Here is a 10,158-nt window from a genome sequence, read left to right on the forward strand (position 1 = left end):
TGCAATAACAACATATGCATGAAACATGTTGGCTCTATTATATTAAGAAAGTGAAAGTTCTAATCATACATACAACCATTTCCAACTACTAGTCCCGACAACGGAACGTTACAGTCACTGTCGCCTGCTCCTCCAAAGAGATATATTAGCTCTGCACTGTGAAGAATCCAAGGCTCATTACAATACACTCCAAGCTTTCTCTAAGATACACCTATAGGAAGCTTGGCTCCCAAAAGCCTCTATAGTGAGTTATGAGGTTATATAAATAACAAACGATGGGGTGACCCTTGACATTCCCCTTTGTGACTCTTCACCTACCCTCGTGACTCTTCAACTACTACATGATTGTTACATTCTACTACTGGCACTTGGTCTTTCACTTTTACAACATGTTACATTACAATATGCACATGTACCCATGTGAGACAAAATAGGCTAGAGTAAGCCATGCAAGACATCACTAAGACTCAGATAGTTGTGGGAAGCCAACTCTTCGACATCCTCGCAATGATCAACAGTGACAAACCGATGCCAAGCTTAGTAGTCCCTGATGGTGTCCGTGCACTCAATGGTGACATCCTGCTGAAAGCAAACTCTTGCCTCTGTTGCATCTGGGTACACTAGTTTGGTTCTTTTGTCCAACTCGCCTAATAACATGTGCATCATAGTCTTGAATGTAGTCGGACCGGCAACATGCTAATGCATAGTGTCTTCCAAGCCTATGTTGGTGGTTATGTGTATCAACTCATCGAAGTACATATCCAACTCCAGTCAGACATGGTTCTCTGTCTTTGCCTCGGTGAGTGTGCCAATGGATGGGATCGCATGCGTGCGCACAATGACATCCATGCTCCTGAACACCCATGCATGCGATCGACAGCACTGCTCACTCTGTCTGCTTTATGTCAGATACTGGGATGGGTCTTAAACTTGTATGGGTGCATTTTCATCAATCTGTGCATGTTGCACCTCCTGTTGTACTTGTTCCTGCTTTCACTTCCTTCTCTCCTCTACGCAGCTCCTATTCTTCCCTGAGTTTTCGTTTCAACTCCTGCAACTCCTTTTTTGTTTCCTCCATCTTCTATTTCTCTCTTTGCCTTTACGCGATCCTCCTTGCGCGTTGTTGCCTCATAGCCTCAATCTCCAAAGCTACTTTCATCACAAATGGATCTGCTTTGAACTTGCAGCTTTGCTCCGCCTTTACATTATCAACAACCTTCCTCTTGCCTTGGTTGTGCGCAGGTCTGCTACCCTCTGTTGATGTTGATGGTGTTGCTCTCTGCAATGTCGCGACCATTTCATCTTGATATCCTTGTCTATGAACAACTTGGTGTCTTCATAAATATGTAAGCTCATAGACACTTACTCAACTGCATCCCCAGTTGCGCTCTCAACGGTGTCCTTTAACTCTGCTCTCCTGGAGGCCATTGTACTTGTGTTGCTGAGAGGCAGACGAATACCTATGATACCTAGAGAGATAGCAACACTCATGGCAAGCAATCTATTAGTTGAAAAACAAAACAAACTCGAGGATTGACTTGCAACATACTTGTGTGGCTGATTGTGAAGATTGTGCAATTTCCACCAGCAGGCTGGGAGACTGGCTGCCAAAACTGTGTAAAGCACAGGCTGGGTTGTCAGGAGCCTGACTAACTGCTGGAATTGTGCAATGCATAGTCTAGCCTGGCTTGTTGAGGGGTGAAACTGTGCAATGCGTAGTTTCATTCAATAAGGGCATGCAAACCCAGCAAACTACATTGCGTAGTTTCTGGGGCTAGCTAGGCATTGCCTCCCAGAATTGCATAGAGAGAGCTTGGAGTTCAGTGCTGGCCATTTTTGTGCATTTTATGGGAGGAAGGCAGAGCCTTCATTCTTAGGGATGCACATTGCTGGTTGTGCAAGGCAAGGTTCGGGCCAAGGCAGCCTAGACCCGCCAATGGGCGATTGAAAACATGAGAAGGTTTGAATGCATGGCGAGACTGAGTGTAAGCAAGAGTGAATGATCATGCATGCAAACAATGAGTGCAAGATTCATAAAACGAGAAAGTGATCATGTGTGTGAAGCGAGTCGTCGAAACAGCTACCACCAATGCAGAAACAATGTCATGCTTGCGACAATAGTGAGATGCAAAGGAAAATTGAAACAGTGCTTCTACAAGCTAACATACATCAAAATGAAAACAAGCGTTCACTAAAACCAAGTAGATAACACTCACACAAGACAAAATACAAAAAGCGCTATAAAAGCAACAAAGACATGAAAAGCGGACTTACCCTAAAAAGCTGAGTTGAATGTGCTGAAGACTTCTGGATGTGATGTGGGATGTTAAAGCTCCAAAATAGATGTGAGGAATGAGCTTTACAGCATCAAATGAATGAGTTTTGATAAGATCGAGGTTATGACGCGCATGCCACAAATCTAGGACACAACGACACTTGGTGGGAGGTTTCCAAAATGGCTTTTGCATGTAACCTCCATGTGCTAAAAATGGATACCTAAAATCTAGGGATTTATTTATTTATTTATTTTATTTATTATTATTATTATTATTTTATTTTATTTTTTAATTAATTAATTATTTTATTTATTTTTATTTTATTTTAATTTTATTTATTTATTTATTTATTTTATTTTATTTTATTTATTTATTTTTATTTTTTTCGGGAAAAACAACCCATGCATGCAAATCAGGATTGCTCAGTCCTGGAGGGAATCAGTCAACCTAAAATCACATGCATCAATCTGTAGGCTTGCTAATGAGATTTGTGCAGTTTCTGGGCTGAGCAAGACTGGTTGTCCCTCATGCATTACGAAATTTCTGGGGTCAGCAAGGCACTGCCTCCCAGAATTGCGCAATTTTTGAGATGAAGCCCAATGTTGGGCTGGATTGCGCAATTTCTGGAGGGAGGGTTGCCTGGCTGGATTACGCATTTCTGGAGCCCAGTAGGATTGCGCAATTTCTGGAGGGAAGGTTGGTTCCCCTCCAGAATTACGCAATTTTCAAGGGGAGCATCTCAGCCAGAAAAATGCCTAAGTCTAGAATGGCAACCTGCGGGTGGGAGACAAACAAGTTGACATGCATAGGCTGGCGGGCCACTGAAACTCAACTGAAGCCTATGTACTTGATAGTGCAAGACACGATGCTAGAGATGATTGGTAGGGAGGCTCCAAAACAAAGCTAAGGAAAAATTTTGGAGGGTGGTTGTAGCTGCTGCAAGACTCTTTGTTCTCCATTTTCATTCAAACACTCGATGGCCTTGTCATAACAATACACTTTCGTTCTTTGAAGATACAACCAATCCATACCCAAAAGCATATTATATGATCCCAACGATAATACATTCAAATGTGCTGAAGTAGGCATACCATTCAACTCAAATGCACATGCTCTTACCCAATGATACACTCTCTTCTTTGTACCTATAGCCAACTTCACTAACCAGGATTTTGCATGCACTTCTTTATTCAAACCACACTTATCCACCAGGTCAGGACTATCATAACTATAATTAGATCTAGGGTCAATCAAAATGGAAACAAATTGATCACAAAGCTTATTGTCCATCTTGATAACAGTTGCCTAGTGATCTTCCTGCTTATTATCCAACGTTACCTAAATCTATGGAATGCTCTACCCAACATCCCCATCTGTCTATGCTTCTTGTGCAATATGGATTTGAGGCCTACCATCTTGATTCTGTGGACAATCCCTCTTAAGATGCTCCTTACCACATGTCCAACACTGCAACCATCCTTTACCGTCGCCTTTATTCTACTACCCTCCATGTTGTGACCCATTAACTTCTTGTAAGGTGCAACATTTTCTTTCTCACCTGCATCCCGAGGTCTTGTTCTTTTCGACTGCCATCTACCTTTAGCTTTTTCTTTCCCTTTCCAACATTGTTGTGATTTTGTCTTACACTTTGACTGCTCATAACAATGCTTCAGTTTCCCAATAACTTCCTCAAGCAACCGAGGCTCATCATACTCAATCTGATCTCTAAATGTTAATGGAAATCCACTGACAAATCTCTAAACATTGGCCTTTTCATCCTTAAGATATAGTACATACCTCAATAACAACAAGAACTTCGTCGTATACTCCTCGTTTGTCATTGATCCCATTTTTAGCTCATAAAACTCCTTGGCTTTGTTGTCGTAGTACCTTTGTGACAAGTACTTCTTCCTGAAAAGTCTCTTGAATTCATGCCAACTCAACTCCTATGTCCTGATGTCTCTAACCTGTTTCACATCTTCCCACCATATGTATGCTTTCCCTTTGAGGTTGAATATAACTATTTTTGCCTTCATGTTCTTTTTGTAATCATGAAACTCAAAGAATTTCTTCATCCCAAGTAGCCACGCCTCTGCATGCTACAACTTCTTCAAATATCCATCAAAGGTAGGTGGCTTCGCTTTTTTGAACTCATATGGAAAATATCCCATGTAACTCCTCTTGTAAGGATGATAATGATGACAATCATAGTGCCTGTCAGAACCAAAACTAGAATAGAACTTGTGTCCATCACCTCTTCTATCTTGAGTATCCAAGAGCCTGCCATCTCTAATCATGTCATGTTTATTCAACCTATGCCCACAATGAGATCTACTGCCATATGCCCCATTTGTGTTGTCCTCCTTCCCATGGCTGATCCGAAGTGGTCCCTGGCTCTGCAATTCTGACAAACTTTGAAGGATTGCTGCATTAATTTCGGTTTGTTTCTCTTGCTCCTAAATGATCATGTCATTATCTGCCTTGCAACTTCTTATTTCTACCTTCAAGCTTCTCAATGTGTCTGCTAAGTCAGAAGAATGCCCAACACCACGCTGCTCATCTGACCCATAGGGAGAATCTCGTGAACTGTATTCTACCATCTTGCTAGTCATCTTTGATTTATTTCTTGCAAGTACACCATGTTAGCTAAAACCAAAACATAACATAATCAACATACCTCACTATAGTTTAGGGGATGATATCTCATCTACAAGATCCACTAAATTAGCATGATAAGTGTATAATCATAGTCACATCATCATATAACACCATTTTAACCACTATCCAGTTATCAATGCCTGATCATACCAACCACATACCATGACTTCATGCATGACAACTACAACCATATGAATGCACGCATAATAATATATAAGCACTGGCGTGCATAACCAATGCATAACCGAAATACACTCATGACGACCACATCCAACAACACACCATCCACTTTCACATGGTGACACCACTGCAACAATGGCCACCACCATCCATACACAACAAGTACATAGAGCACAAGCACAAAGAAAACATATATGCAACTGACATGAATGCATGACCAACACACTGCCCATCCAGTCCAAGGGGTGAACCATGCTTTGATACCACATTGTAGCAACCTCCTCCCACATTTACCCAAGTTAACTAGTCCGCTGGGGTAAACATTTGACAAGAGGCTATTATGATGTGATTCAACTCGCCATGTACCGTTAAGGAAGTGGAACCAGCAAAACCAAACCAATCTGACCTTCCACACACGCTACAAAACCTTCACGAGCCAACCAACCCTTATAGGTGACCAAACCCTGAGGCAACTTTACATTTCATTGATATGGACTCCCATCCACTCCCATGACAAGCCATGCATGCGACTGAGGCCTTCCATCCACTCCCACAGCAAGGGCATGCCAATGAATGTGGACTTTTTCAGCTAGTTTTGAGCCAGCAACCCCGGATTATGTGCCACTTTTTCAGGGCTAGGACTTGGGCCACTGCCTATAACTTCATGAAACCTTCATAAATGATAAATAACATTGGAACAAAGGTACTAATGTAAAAACTTGATCAATGACTTGACTGGAACCCTACTAGCCATGACAGGCATTTCGTCAAACATGTCACAAATATGAATTCTACAGGTCATAACAACAGATCTGAGCATAGGGGTCTCATACTTATCTGAGATTCGTAAAGAAGCATTGTTGCTATATCACAATAGTTGCATTATCATCTATTAGGTCATAAATTAATTATACTTTTAATTACTAATCAAACCATGATGAGAGCCATACACGAAGTCTATAATAAAACATACTCATAATCAACATATAACCAACATAAATAACAAGGATATAACAAACATATAATCCACATATCCAGTACATTTACACATGAAATACCAAGGAGAAGAAACTAGTATTAATGAATGCAATCCAACTAGGTTTTGGACTTCCACGAACCACCTGACGATAAATTGGCTGAACCAAATCTTTCTTTCAGACAATCACCCTCATTCCATATTCCAAGCATGAATGAGGGACTCAAAACCAAACCAAACTAGGTTTCCTTAGGTTTTACCGCAATCCCCATCAGATCACTAGGCCCTAAACAAGCACGGATGCCACTGGATTTCTCCACCTACACCTTGAGGAATTTTCCTGTTTCGTAGTCTCTAGGCTTTACCGTATATCTCGCTATTCATTGGTCAAGGATACATATCAAGGATTCATAGGCCTAATCAAGGGCACACACCTCTAGGATTTATTGTATATCCCACCATTCACTGATCGAGGATTCTTAGGCTCACCGAGGCACACAAAATCCATCTTACCGCAATCCCAGTTCAATCTAGGGATTCCTAGTTCTTGTGCTCTTTCTTTCAGAGACCACCTCACTCAGTTTCGAAACCATCCGGAAATCTAACTCAACCAAATACAAGAGAACCCATCACACCATGGCTATCCATAAATGGCAAGGCAAGGCAAGGATGAAGAACACTGTCACACCTGGAAAAACCTATACATTGACAAAACTAGCAAGGAAATCACACATATAAATCAATACCTAGAAATAATCCTATTGTAGTTGCTAGATGCTGCTCTTCCTTGTGTGATATTTGTCTTCTTGGTCCTTCCTTCGCTTTCTTGATCCAATGTTAGAGTGCTCCAAGAAAACTCTAAGTGTCCAAGAGTGAGAGAGAGAGAGAGAATATAGAAAGAGCTCCAAAACTGATCTAACGAAAGGTATCAACTAATCTTCATAATCTTTTTTAGTAATGCGGTTGCTATTTCTTCCATTTTCCATTATTTTCATAAATAAAATGCTAATTAACACCCCATGCATTTCGAAAGCCTTTGCCTTTGCCTTTGCCAATTTCCTTAGCCATAATAAATCAAATTAACACCCACACTAGGATGTTTTGCCCAAAATTCAGTGTAGAAAACGTGTCCCATGAACTTGGTTATTATTTTGCATTTATTAACTTTATTTACATGGAATTTTGACAAGGGTTGTTAAATTTGTGGAGTGAATAGGCCATCTTGGCATTTTTGCTATAACTTTCCTTCTCAGATGTTTCAGGCCGTGAAATTTTGAGGAGATGGAGGAAAGATCCTTGTGTACATGTGCTAAACATTTCTCGCATTGGTTACCTATACTTTACGAGACATGCCCTTTGGTATTAGGGTTTTTGAATAGTCCAGAAATTGGTTTCAAACAAGTCAATTTAGCATTTTCATTATAACTTATTTTCTAGGATGTTTTAGAGTGTGAAATTTCCAAAGATCTATCAAGACATATAGTAGTACCACAAATAAAAAATTTAGACTTTGGTTTGCTTTAATTTCAAAGATATGTCATGTGAAAGTTAAGGTTTCTAAATAGTCCTCAAATTAGCTTCAAAAAGGTGAGTTTGGAATTTCCACTATAATTTATTTTTTTAGATGTTTTAAACTATGAAATATTGAGAATACAAAGGTAGAATATATAGGTAATTGTGGTTAAAAAAAAAAAAAAATAAAAAAAAATTGGTTCATTATACTTTGAAATATATGCCTTGAGGAAGTTAGGATTTCTGAATGATCTTGAAACCAGTCTCAAATATGTTAGCTTGGAATTCGTTATGTAACTTTTTTTATGGGACTTTTCATACTGTGAGAATTTCAAAGATTTGAGGAGACATGCATAAGTGTCTTAGGTAAAATTTCAGAATCTGATTTGAAAAATTGGATAAAAAGTTGTTGTCGTTGTGATAAACACCCTCCAAAAATTTTCCTCCACTCAAATTTTTGAGCCTACTTGTGATCCTACGATATGTCGTTCCAGCTTGCTTCGTGATTGTTTGATGTTTTGCTAAGTACTTAAGTATTTTACTAATATTTTAACTATCAAAACCATTTGGTTACACATGCTCAGTCCTTGATGTATCCATAAGTGCACCCCTTTCTAGAAAGCCCAGTAACCAATGTTTATCCTTGAGAATAGCCATTGTGCAATTCTTGAAAGTAAGGCTTACATAGTCTCTAGGAATGGTGCCTGGAAAATGTTTAGTTACAGTGTTTGTGCAGTCCCTATGGATAGTGAATGTGAAATCCATAGAGACAGTACATTGTGAAAATTATGTCGATAGTCAGTGTATAATATCACTTGACAGTCTCTCTTTCACTCTTGGTTGCATTGTATCTTCCTTTTAGTGAGTTTTTTCAACTGTCACTTTTGCGTACCTTTACTTTCGCAAGTGTCGCTTTCACTTTTGTGGCTGTCGTTTTGGCTTTCTTTCACTTTCAAAAATGTCACTTTTTCTTTCTCTTTGCTTTAGCATGTGTCTCTTTCACTTTATTTAGTTTTTGCAAGTACTGTTTTAAATTTTTCTTATTGTCACAAGTGTCGCTTTTGATAGTTTTTGCTCCTACATGTGTTGCATCTTAGCGCACCACAAGATGTAGCCCTACCGCATTATTTTGTATTAGTTGAACAGATATTTTATAAGAATATGCGTTAGATGCTCTCCCAAAACTTAACACACTTTCTGGTCACAGTTGTCACTCTGACCGTAACTTGTATTCTAAGTATCGCAAATTGACATTTCAATTGTCACACTTAGAAATAAGTGTCGCTTTGTTGTCGCTTCAAGGTATTCACGTGGATTTTGAGTTTTGTGGCATGTGTTGATATTATCTAGGTGTAAGATCATCATTTCAGGGCTTGTTTGTTCTCTCTTGTCTCACTGATCCCACACTTAGCCATTTTTGGAGCTTTCACTACCTTTGCAACTTGCTCAATCTTCAACCAATCTTTTTGCCCCTTGGAACTGCACATTGCACAATTTTATCTCATAGCGAAGCACCCTTGCCTCATAGAACTACACATTGCATGGCCACTACCTCCAAGGATTGTGCATCGTGCAGTCATAGTGCTTAGTCCTTGCCTCCTGTCCCTGGAAATTACACAATTCCCTCTCCCATACAACCTTCCATCGTGCACTATGCAATCTTAGTCACTAGTCATGCCTTCCTTGGTCATTGATTCCCTCAACTGCACAATCCTTGTCCTTCCAAAACTGCACATTGTGCAATCATAGAGGGGAAGCCTCCATGTCTACCTCCTTGACTTACTCAATTGCGTAGCCTTATGTATATGTCCTTCCTGAGCTATGCACTATGCAATCACAATGAGAAGGCCTTCCTCACTGTCTCACTAAGTTGTACAAATGTGTAGTCCTCTCTCTCTCTTACCTTCCAAAATTGTGCATTGTTCGATCACAGTGATCAAGCCCTCTCCCTTACCCCACTCATTCCCTCAACTATGATGTTTTGCTTCCCTATCCCTCGATTAATGCGCATTCACAGTGGATAGACCCTCACCATGACCTCTTGCTCCAATGCAATGTGTAATTTCCGAGCCTCCTCCTGAATCTTACATTTTGTCTTGCCTCAATCAACGTGCAACATGGAACATAATAGACTAGGAGATTTCTGGACTGATGTCATCTTGTCATGTGTGAATTTCATCTGCTAGTATTGTATCTTGACATGACATGTTGATGCTCAATGAGGATGCCAAGGAGATCATGCAAGAACACACTTGTGAATCTAAAGAGATAAAGAGACTATAAAGCAAGAAGATGAAGGGACACTAGATCATGACAGAAAGATTGAAGATCAAAATAAAAAAGAAGACTCCATATCATCCAAGCTCTTGGAGGATGAAGATGAAACACATTCAAGACTTATCATGAATATATAAGGGAGGTCCTCAAGGAGAGGCTACAAGAGAACACTTGCAAAGAAGGAGAAAAAGGAAGAACCATCACGGAGGATATGACAAAACCTTGGACCTAGAAAAAAGGATGGCACCTCAGGTTAACTTGGAAGGTTTTGACAGTCAT

This window comes from Pinus tabuliformis, chromosome 8 (assembly GCF_031772625.1).
Source record: "Pinus tabuliformis cultivar Carrire ecotype Pingquan chromosome 8, CPIR1, whole genome shotgun sequence".
NCBI classification, from domain to species: Eukaryota; Viridiplantae; Streptophyta; class Pinopsida; order Pinales; family Pinaceae; genus Pinus; species Pinus tabuliformis.